The sequence below is a fragment of the Malania oleifera genome, chromosome 4 (genome assembly GCF_029873635.1).
Source record: "Malania oleifera isolate guangnan ecotype guangnan chromosome 4, ASM2987363v1, whole genome shotgun sequence".
In the NCBI taxonomy this organism is placed as follows: Eukaryota; Viridiplantae; Streptophyta; class Magnoliopsida; order Santalales; family Ximeniaceae; genus Malania; species Malania oleifera.
In genome coordinates, this window is record NC_080420.1 from 104,070,830 (window position 1) to 104,080,709 (window position 9,880).

Consider the following 9,880-nt stretch of genomic DNA (forward strand, 5'->3'; position numbering starts at 1 on the left):
ACCCACCATAGAACTTCCTTAGGCACCCTATCATATGATTTTAGTATAATGAATACTTGCTTTAAAAAGAGATAAGAATGCTTAATACCTTTAAAAATGGATGAAATAGAAGTCAAATAGATTTTTTTTTTAACTAGGAGGGTAGATCGTTTATCATGCAAGGATTGTAAAGTTATTCTAGGTGAAAGCCTAACCCCACAACATAGAGTCTTAGTGTTAGATATATGTATTAAAAAATGTAAGAAAAATGATAAAATAAATCAGTGTAAGAGAACTAGGTGGTGGAACCTAAAAGGAGGAAATATAATAAAATTTAAAGATAAAATGATTAAAGATGAGGATTGGACTATAGAGGATGGGATAGATACAAATACTCTTTGGAGTAGATTAGCTAGCTCTATTAAAAAGATAGCAGGGGAAGATTCTTGAATAGCTATGAAAGTTGGTGGTGGGATAAAGATGTACAAAAAGCCGTAAAGACAAAAAGAAAATTGGTATAAAACGTGGCAAAAATGTAGAAACAAGGTTAACTTTGAAAAGTATAAGGAGGCGAGAAAAAATGCCAAAAAGTTCGTCAGTGAAGCTAAATACAGATCATTTAATAGTTTGTATGATAGATTTGATACAAAAAAAGGGAAAAAATATATATTTAAACTTGCTAAAGTTAGAGAAAGGAAGAGTAAGGACTTAGGAAATAAAAAAAGGCTATACCCAGTGCACAAGGGTCCCACTTTGAGTGGGGTCTGGGAGAGGTGGATGTCGGCAAGCCTTACCCCTATTTTTGGAAAGACCGCTCCCAAGTCTCGAACCCGAGACCACCTGTACCGAGGCGGAGGCACTTACCATCGCACCAAGGACTTAGGAAATGTAAAATGTATAAAAAATGAGGATGATATTGTCGTGGTTAAGGGCGAATACATTAAAGAAAGATGGCGAAGTTACTTTAGTAAGTTGTTTAATGAAAACCAAATTGAAGGCTTAAACTTAGAATTGTCAAATAAGGAAAAGACTAAAAATATGAGATTTATTCGCAAAATTAGAGTTAAAGAAGTTAAGTTTGCACTAAAAAAGATGAAAAATGGGAATGCTATAGGACCGGATAACATCCCAATTGAAGTTTGGAAATGCTTAGGTGATAACGGAAATATATGGTTAACTAATTTATTTAATACAATTATAAAAACTAAGAAAATGTCAGATGAATGGAGGAAAAACACTTTAATACTTATATACAAAAATAAAGGAGATATTCAAAATTATAATAACTATCGTGGTATTAAACTTATGAGTCATACGATGAAATTATGAGAAATGGTAGTTGAACAAAGATTAAGGTTAGAAGCGAAGGTCTCAGAAAATCAATTTGGTTTTATGCCTAGGAGATCTACCATAGAAGCTATATATCTTTTAAGAAGATTAATGGAAAATTTTAAGGAAAGAAGAGGGACTTGCATATGGTATTTATTGACCTAGAGAAAGCATATGATAGGATACCTAGGGAAGTTCTATGGTGGGTTTTAGAAAAAAAAGGTGTATGTCGTAAGTATACTGATGTCATTAAGGATATGTACGATGGAGTAATGACTAGTGTAAGGACTATAGATGGAGAAACTAGAGAATTTCCAATCACTATAGGTGTACATCAAAGATCTGCTTTGAGCCCTTATCTTTTTGCTTTAGTGATGGACCAATTGACTAAGAGTATTCAAAAGGAGGTTCCATGGTGTATGTTTTTTGCAGACGATGTTGTATTAATTCATGAAATTAGGGACGGAGTAGAAGCTAAGTTAGAATTATGGAGAGAAGCTTTGGAATCTAGAGACCTTAGGATAAGTAGAAATAAGACAGAATATATAAAATGTAAGTAATGATAGGAGGAATATTGGAGACAAAATTAAACTTGATGATGAAGAAATAAATAGCACTTGTAGATTTTGATGCCTTGGATCTATTATGCAAGCTGAAGGAGAAATTGAAGATGATGTAATGCATAGAGTTAAAGTAGGTTGGGTAAAATGGAGAAGTGCTTCAAGCGTGCTTTGTGATCGTAGAATACCCTTAAAATTAAAAGGGAAGTTTTATAAGATGGCTATAAGACCAGCTATGCTATATGGATCAGAATGTTCGGCAACGAAGAAACAGAATGTCCAAAAAAGTAAAAGTTGCCAAGATGAGAATGCTTAGATGGATGAGTGGTATAACATTGAAAGATAAATTAAGGAATGAACATATTCGTGGTAAGTTGGGTATAGCTCCTATAGAAGATAGGATAAGGGAGGGACGACTTAGATGGTATAGACACTTGCAACGTAGACCACATAGTGTGCCAGTGAGGAAGAGTGAGTTAGTTACTGTGGGGCGCAGTAGAAGGGGTAGGGATAGACTTAAAATAACTTGGAAGGAGATAGTGAGTAAAAATTTAATATCCTTGAATCTGTCAAAAGAAATGGTCCATGATCGCATAAATTGGCGGAAAATGATTCATATAGCCGACCCCACCTAGTCGGACTTAAGGCTCGATTTTGTTGTTGTTGTTGTTTTGTTATACACTTGCCTTGAATGTTTGAGTGCATTGGTTAGGAGTTCCTTACTATAGTTGCTTTGTTTATCTAAAAAAATCTGATAGTCTATTTTAAAATTATATGTTCTTTGAAAATTCTGGAATGAACACCATATCCAACTGCACAACTAAAGCATATGACCTTAAAGATAAATAAGATATGTAATTTTGTTCATTTCTATGAAAAACTAAGACAGCTGATCAAATAACAAACTGAGTGGGTACGAAGCTACATGGTTCTGTAGTAAATCATAGCCCTAGCAATGCCACATGATCCTTTTTGTATTGCCTGGGTAAGGTTGATCTTGTTTGATTTGTTCTTTTATCTTGGAAATAAAATTTTCTCATACATTTTGTATTTTTGTAGGTTGCTTTGGTAATGCAAGTGTTCAGGATGTTTGAAAACAAAATGTTCAGTTAATTGTGTTAATTGCACCTTTTCTATTGAATCGACATTAATTGGTTAATCAAACCAATCTGTGCCAGTTGAATTTGATCCAGAAAAAAAATGTGTTATTTATGTTAATTGCACATTCACACTCAAATTTTGGCCAACTGGCTCAAAAACTGTTTATATCCTATACTGTAGAACTTAATCAAGATGCTCTTTTTAAGACCCTAAACACCCTGGACACTGCCTTTGCCAAACAAATCCATGCTGGCTATTTTTTTTCAAATAAGTGATGTTATCACACATAACTCTACTGCACCATTGAAAAACCCATGTTGAGTAATTCTAGGGAACTTTTATAAGAGCTTGTAAATGTTCTTATAGTTCTGAAGCAGAGCACTTGGTGAATGCGTCTTTTCTTTCTAATTTAAGAGCTCGCAAATGTTCTCATCAAAAAATGCCCTGGTAGCTCTAAAGCACTAGCTCCCTTTAGGAATATTTTCTTTTAGGTTCATTATAAAGTAGGGATTACTTTGTTATGCAAAAGAAAGAAAAGGTAGCATAATAAAAACATAATGAATTCAAATTAATTGATACAAGGAAATAACGCGTTTGAAAAGGAAAAAAAAAAAAACCCAAAATTTTTATTTTGATGGGTTGCTTTCTGGAATTTGGTGGTGAGCTGGATTATTGAAATGGGTTTATGCATGGGTTTATCGAAATATTCATTGCTCTAGTTCTTAATTAATGTTCCTACATGTTGCTACTTTTTTTTATTCTATTTACTGGTAAATGTTTAGCTATCCTTTTATATTAGCTAGTTTGGTGGAGGAAACTAGTTCAATTACAAGAACTCCTTTATATTAGGCAAAAAAATTTATTGTTGCTGATCCCCTTTTAAGGAACATGAAGATTCGTAATTTTGAAGGGTTGGATAGGATAATCAGAACCAGTGCCAGGAACATTGCCAACCAAAGTATGTTATTTTATTACATTTCTTCCAAAATCCATGGTCTTGCAGTTGAAGACCTGGGGCTACATGCTGCCAATTAACTGCAAATTAATAAACTTGTTTTCAAGATCATTATCCTTTGAACAATTCTGTTTGGCAAGCATGTTAACAGATTATGTAATTTGGGCTATTTTCATGAGCCCTTGCTCAGCTTATGGCTGAATCTGAGCATTCTGGTGAGGCCATTGTTCGTGTGCTCGTCCCAAAACACTCTTGATGGGACAAGACAGTTGAAGGATTGCATTTTGGGGAGACCCTGCCCTATTACCTGCGGGCTTGGAGCCTTGGATCCTAATGGTCTTAGCATGTTAGGCTAGTCCGCTGCCCTTTATTAAAATGACCTAGAGAAAAAAAAAAAACAATAAAGGAAAAATAGAAGCAAAAATAGGAACGTAGGAAACTAAGGCATGCATGTTAAAAAGTATGCAACATTAGTATCCTCTGCATTCATTTAGAACAATATTTATGTGTTCTTCTTATTGGAATCATGATTGCAGCCTTTGAACTTTGAAGTTTGAACCAGAACCACTCCTACTCCCATTCCTCTGCTTTCCCTCCCCCGTGATATTTCCAAACATAAGATATTTGTTTATCATACTGCCGAATGGTTTGAGTAATATGGTTCAAAGGTTCCAACTAATGCATCCCAGAACCAGGGCAGTCACTTTTCTTTTAGTTTGGTAATTTTCAGTTTATTAATTCCAGCCGAAGTTGAATTAGACCCAAAGCGTATAGCAGAACTCAGATGCAATATGGCTTGCTCATGTGATCATTCATTAATTACAAGTAATGGGTGCTTAATCATGACTTGCATAGTTGCATGCATGGACTAATCAAGAAAGACATTTATTGTTCTGGTTTCATTTTGATGGAATTTGCTGGAATAGAATGAATTCTTGTATTAATTGCTGGCATAGGGCAAATTCCAGTCAATTTGCTGTATTAGTTATAAAAACATTCTGTATCAATTATGTTTTTATCAATGTTTGAAAGAGTATTATAACATAAAATATTACAGATTTTTAAAGTGATAAAGTTATAATGGTTGAAGAATGGATGGGCTATATACTCATTCCCTTTTATTCATTTACCAAGTTTAGTAATTAAAATATTTTGTTGTTTTAATCAGCACCAGAGTGTGCACATGCTCAAATTGTTCCTTATCATGTTTAAGCATGTAAAATTGCTAGAGTGATTGATTCCATGGATTTTTTTTTTTTTTGGTTTCTTCCATAAACTTATGAGTTTGAATTGATGGGGGTATTGAAATGGATCAAATTGTTTCTTCCATGCACCTGCTTTGCATAATATGCCTGTCTCATTTGAGGCGCACTATGATTCTTTTAGTTAATTCTAGTATTTACTTTTTGGCAGCAATATATATCCCATAATCTGCCTACTTCTATTTTAATTAGCTTTATTTAGTTCTTAGCATCGCCCTTTGCATGAGCTGAATCAGTTGATCATATCCTTCTCCATTTTCCCTGGACTAGAAATCTTTGGAACGTTGCTTTCAACTCTTATCTGACAAAGGTGGGTTACCGCTAGATCTGTTGGAGGGGAGCTATGGGCCTGGAGAGGGATTCGGGCAACAAAGTAAAAGAGGAAGGCTTTGTCTGCTGTTCCTCTTGCAATTTTCTGGTGCGTATGGAAAGAGAGAACAAAAGCGTTTTCAAAACATTCAAACTCGATGCTTCAATTCAGCAAAGGGCATTGCTTTGCTGTGGTTACTAGTTCGCATAGTGGACTTGTATTAAATGATTTCAATGTGTTTTTTCGATTTTTGTGACATCTAACAGGGTGGTTGATTTTATTTTATTTTTTGATTACGTCGGGTTCCTCTGCTCCTTATTATGAAAAGCCAGCAACAGCAACATTAGTTAACTGGTGCAGTAGCAGCCCAACAAAAAAGTCAGCCAACAGCAGCATCAGTTAAACTCGTGCAGCAGCAACAGAAAATCTGCTTGTATTTTTTTTTAGTTAATTAATTTTTCTTTCTTCACCAGATTCATACATGAATCTGTTTTTGGTTGTTAAGCTGAATGTGTGTATATATATATATATTGTATTGTTAACATTTCAATTTAATGAAATCAGTTTCTTTTTATTAAGATTGATTTCTTATATGGTATCAGAGCATCTTGTTCTCCATTGTCATCTACTTCTTCGAGCTTTTCACATTATTGTGTTCTACGAGCTTCTTCAATGGCGGAAACAACAGCTAATACTTCCAACACAGAGGCTTCATCTTCTTTACAAGATTCATATGATCTTAGTGATCCTCTGTTTTTGCATCCTGGCAAAAATCTAGGAGCAATTCTCACTTCTCAACCGTTGATGGGGGAGAAAATTATCCTGCTTGGGCAAGATCAGTGAGGAAATCTCTAATTGCCAAAAACAAGTTAGGATTTATTGATGGATCTTTAACCATATCTTCACCATTGGTGAATTCTCCAAATGCTATTCTAGCATGAGTTCGTGCTGATAATATGGTAGGTACATGGATCATTAATTTTGTATCACCAAAGCTTTAAGGTAGCATTATCTATAGAGATACTACTTTAGAAATTTGGACTGACTTTCGAGACACTTTCAGTCAAGGATCTTTAATATTCAGAAGCAAATTGCTGAGATTCATCAGGGAGAGCTGTCACTCACTGATTATTTCACTCAGTTCAAGATTTTGCAGGATCAATTGCAGAATTTGAATCCATTTCCTCAATGTACTTGTGGTCAATGTGTGTGTGGGATCGATAAAAAATTACAGAGTCTTCAAGCCAAGGAGTCCACTATGAAATTTCTCATGGGAATGAATGATGTTTTCTCTCAAGTAAGAACTCAAATTTTGTTGATGGATCCTTTGCCTTCTGTCAATAAGGTTCATTCTTTGTTCATTCAAGAAGAAATGCAGATGTCTGTGCATAATGTTGTTAGAGTTGAATCCACTGCTCTAGCAACCAAAAATTCCGGAACCAATGTTAAAGGCAAAGAAAGGCCTTTATGCACTCACTGTGAAAAGTTAGGCTACACTATGGACAAATGCTATAAGCTGCATGGTTTTCCACCAGGTTTCAAGTTCAAGAACAATAAATATGCCACTACTCATCAAGTTTCATCTAATATTGAACTCATTCAAAGAAATAATTCTACTGGAATTACTGATTATGCTTCATCAAATCTGTTTCTCAAGCTCCAACTTTCACTCATGACCAATACCAACAACTTTTGACATTAATTGGTTATTGTTCTACTCCACAATTGCCTAAAGATCAAGAACTCCATGTTGCTAATGCTGTGGTTGGTCCATCAAATGTTGTTGCAGGTAACTACAAGCATTCTGTCTTTTCTGCTAAAGCTATTAACAGAAAAGCATATGATCTTCATACATAGGTTATTGATACTAGTGGAAGTGATCATATAGTGTGTTCCATTCAGATGGTAATTTCCTATACTGAGATCTTACATACTACGGTGAAAATGCCTAATGGAGAAGCAGCTATTGTTACACACATTGACACCATTCAACTTTTTTCACACATAATCCTTCACAATGTTCTTTGTGTACCTTCTTTTGATTTTAATTGTTTATCAGTCAGTGCATTAACCAAATCTCAACCTATATGTTTTGTTTTTCTGTCACAATTTTGTTTTCTACAGGACCTTACATGTTGGAACACGATTGGAATGGGCAAAATGCATGATGATTTGTACTTATTACAAGATTCGAGCCTTTCTCAAGCCACTGCATCTTTTTCTAAGTAGAATCTTAAGACTTTCTCTGTTGCTTGGTCTTCTTCTCTTTCTTCAAATGTATTTTCACTTTGGCATTCAAGACTTGGACATCCTTCTGATGTAAAAATTCATTCTTTGGGCAGTGTTTTACCTTTTCTTAAGAACTGATGTAATAAAATTTGTACTGTTTGTCCTTTGGCAAAACAGAAGAGAATTCTTTTTCCTTTCAATAAAAATAAATGTACTTTTCCTTTTGATCTTGTTCATATGGATGTTTGGGGTCCTTTTTCTATTTTAACATCTAATGGTCACAAATATTTTCTCACTATTGTTGATGATGCTTCTAGAGCAACTAGGGTTTTCTTGCTCAAAAATAAATCTAAAGTCAAATCACTTATTGTATCTTTCTATAACATGATTCTTACTTAATTTGGTACCAAGATTAAATCCATTAGATCTGATAATGCCTTAGAATTTTGTTTTAATGATTTCTACAATTCCAAAGGAATTATTTATCAATTGAGTTGTGCTTACACTCCACAACAAAATTCAGTTGTAGAAAGAAAGCATCAACACATACTTGCTATTGCTAGAGCATTACAAATTCAATCCAATGTTCCTCTCTCCTTTTGGGGTGATTGTGTCCTCACTGCAATCTATTAAATAAATAGACTTCCATCCCCTTTTCTAAATCATAAAACACCTTTTGAACTTCTATTTCACAAACCTCCTTCTTATTCACATCTTAGGATTTTCGGTTGTTTGTGTTATGCTACCAATCTCAGTCCTCATAAACACAAATTCACTCCTAAAGCCAGAAAGTGTGTTTTTCTAGGATATCCCTTCAACGTCAAGGGTTATAAACTCTTTGATCTTGATTCTCATACAATTTTTTAATTTAGGGATGTTGTGTTTCATGAGTCAAGTTTTCCTTTTTCTTCAAATAACTCTTTTAAATGTGACAATCTTATTCCTTTACCTAATTTTCCTTTTATTCCTTATTCTGAGTCTCTAGCTGTCTCTTCTTCTCCTTTACCTATTTCTAATGATTCCATTGTTCACATTCATCAAGACTTTGATGACAATATTCATGATTTTCCTGATACACATGGTGTTTCTGATACATCTAACTAGCCTATTATTCTTAGAAGGTCTACCAGGCATACTAAACCACCATCTTATCTTGAGGCTTATCACTGTAATCAAGTCACATCAGCTGCCATTCCAAAATCTTCCATACATGATTCAGGTACTTTTCATCCCATTCAATCTTATTTGTCTTACAATAATCTGTCTCCTTCATATAATTTTTTTTGTTGTGCCATCTCTTCCATTCTTGAACCCATTTTTTTATCATCAAGCTACTGGTAATCCCAAGTGGCAGGCTGCCATGGATGCTGAGATTTTAGCTTTGGAAGCTAATAATACTTGGACTGTAACTTCCTTGCCACCTGGTAAGAAGCCCATTGGTTGTAAATGGGTATATAAAGTGAAATGCAATTCAGATGGTTCAGTTGAGAGGTATAAAGCCAGGCTGGTTGCCAAGGGTTTCACCCAAAAGGAGGGATTGGATTACATTGACACTTTCTCACCAGTTGCTAAGATGGTCTCTGTCAAAACTATACTTGTTGTGGCTGTTGTGAAAGGTTGGTTTCTCGGCCAACTTGATGTCAATAATGCATTTCTTCATGATGATTTGAATGAAGAAGTTTACATGTCTTTTCCACTAGGTTTTCACAGCAAGAAGGAGCAATCTCAGGTTGTTCACAGCTAGGGGAGCAGCCTCACTTGGTTTGTAAGCTCAATAAATCACTCTATGGTCTTAAATAGGCTTCTAGAATGTGGTTCTCTAAGTTCTCAAATGCCTTAATTGATCTTGGCTTTGTGCAATCCAAGGCTGATTACTCTTTATTCACTAGGCAATAAGGAGATTCATTTATTGTGTTACTGGTGTATGTTGTTGATGTTCTAATTGCAAGCAATGATCAAAAGGGAGTTGAAGATTTTAAAATTTTGTTAAATCAGAAGTTCAAGTTGAAAGATTTAGGGAGTTTGAGGTATTTTCTTGGTTTGGAGGTAGCAAGAACAGGTAAGGGCATTTTCTTGTGTCAAAGGAAATATGCTCCAGAAATTTTGGAAGATGTTGGCTTACTAGGATGCAAACCAGCCAAAGTTCCTATGGATC

At 34.8% G+C, this 9,880-nt stretch overlaps 1 protein-coding gene across 10 annotated transcripts in view; it reads left to right on the top strand.

The window, feature by feature from the left end:
• LOC131152645 (pentatricopeptide repeat-containing protein At3g18970) overlaps nt 1-7,783 on the top strand; it is a 41,805-nt gene extending 34,022 nt beyond the window's left edge. For 7 of the 10 annotated variants that reach the window (XR_009136069.1, XR_009136072.1, XR_009136071.1 and 4 more), the window contains one exon: nt 5,457-5,978. The gene's annotated coding sequence lies outside the window, so the exon portion shown is untranslated. Of the gene's footprint in view, nt 1-5,456; nt 5,979-7,620 lie in introns of those variants that run through there. The other 3 variants (XM_058104416.1, XM_058104415.1, XM_058104418.1) reach the window with 3 other exon arrangements.
• The last annotated feature ends 2,097 nt before the right edge of the window (nt 7,784-9,880 follow it).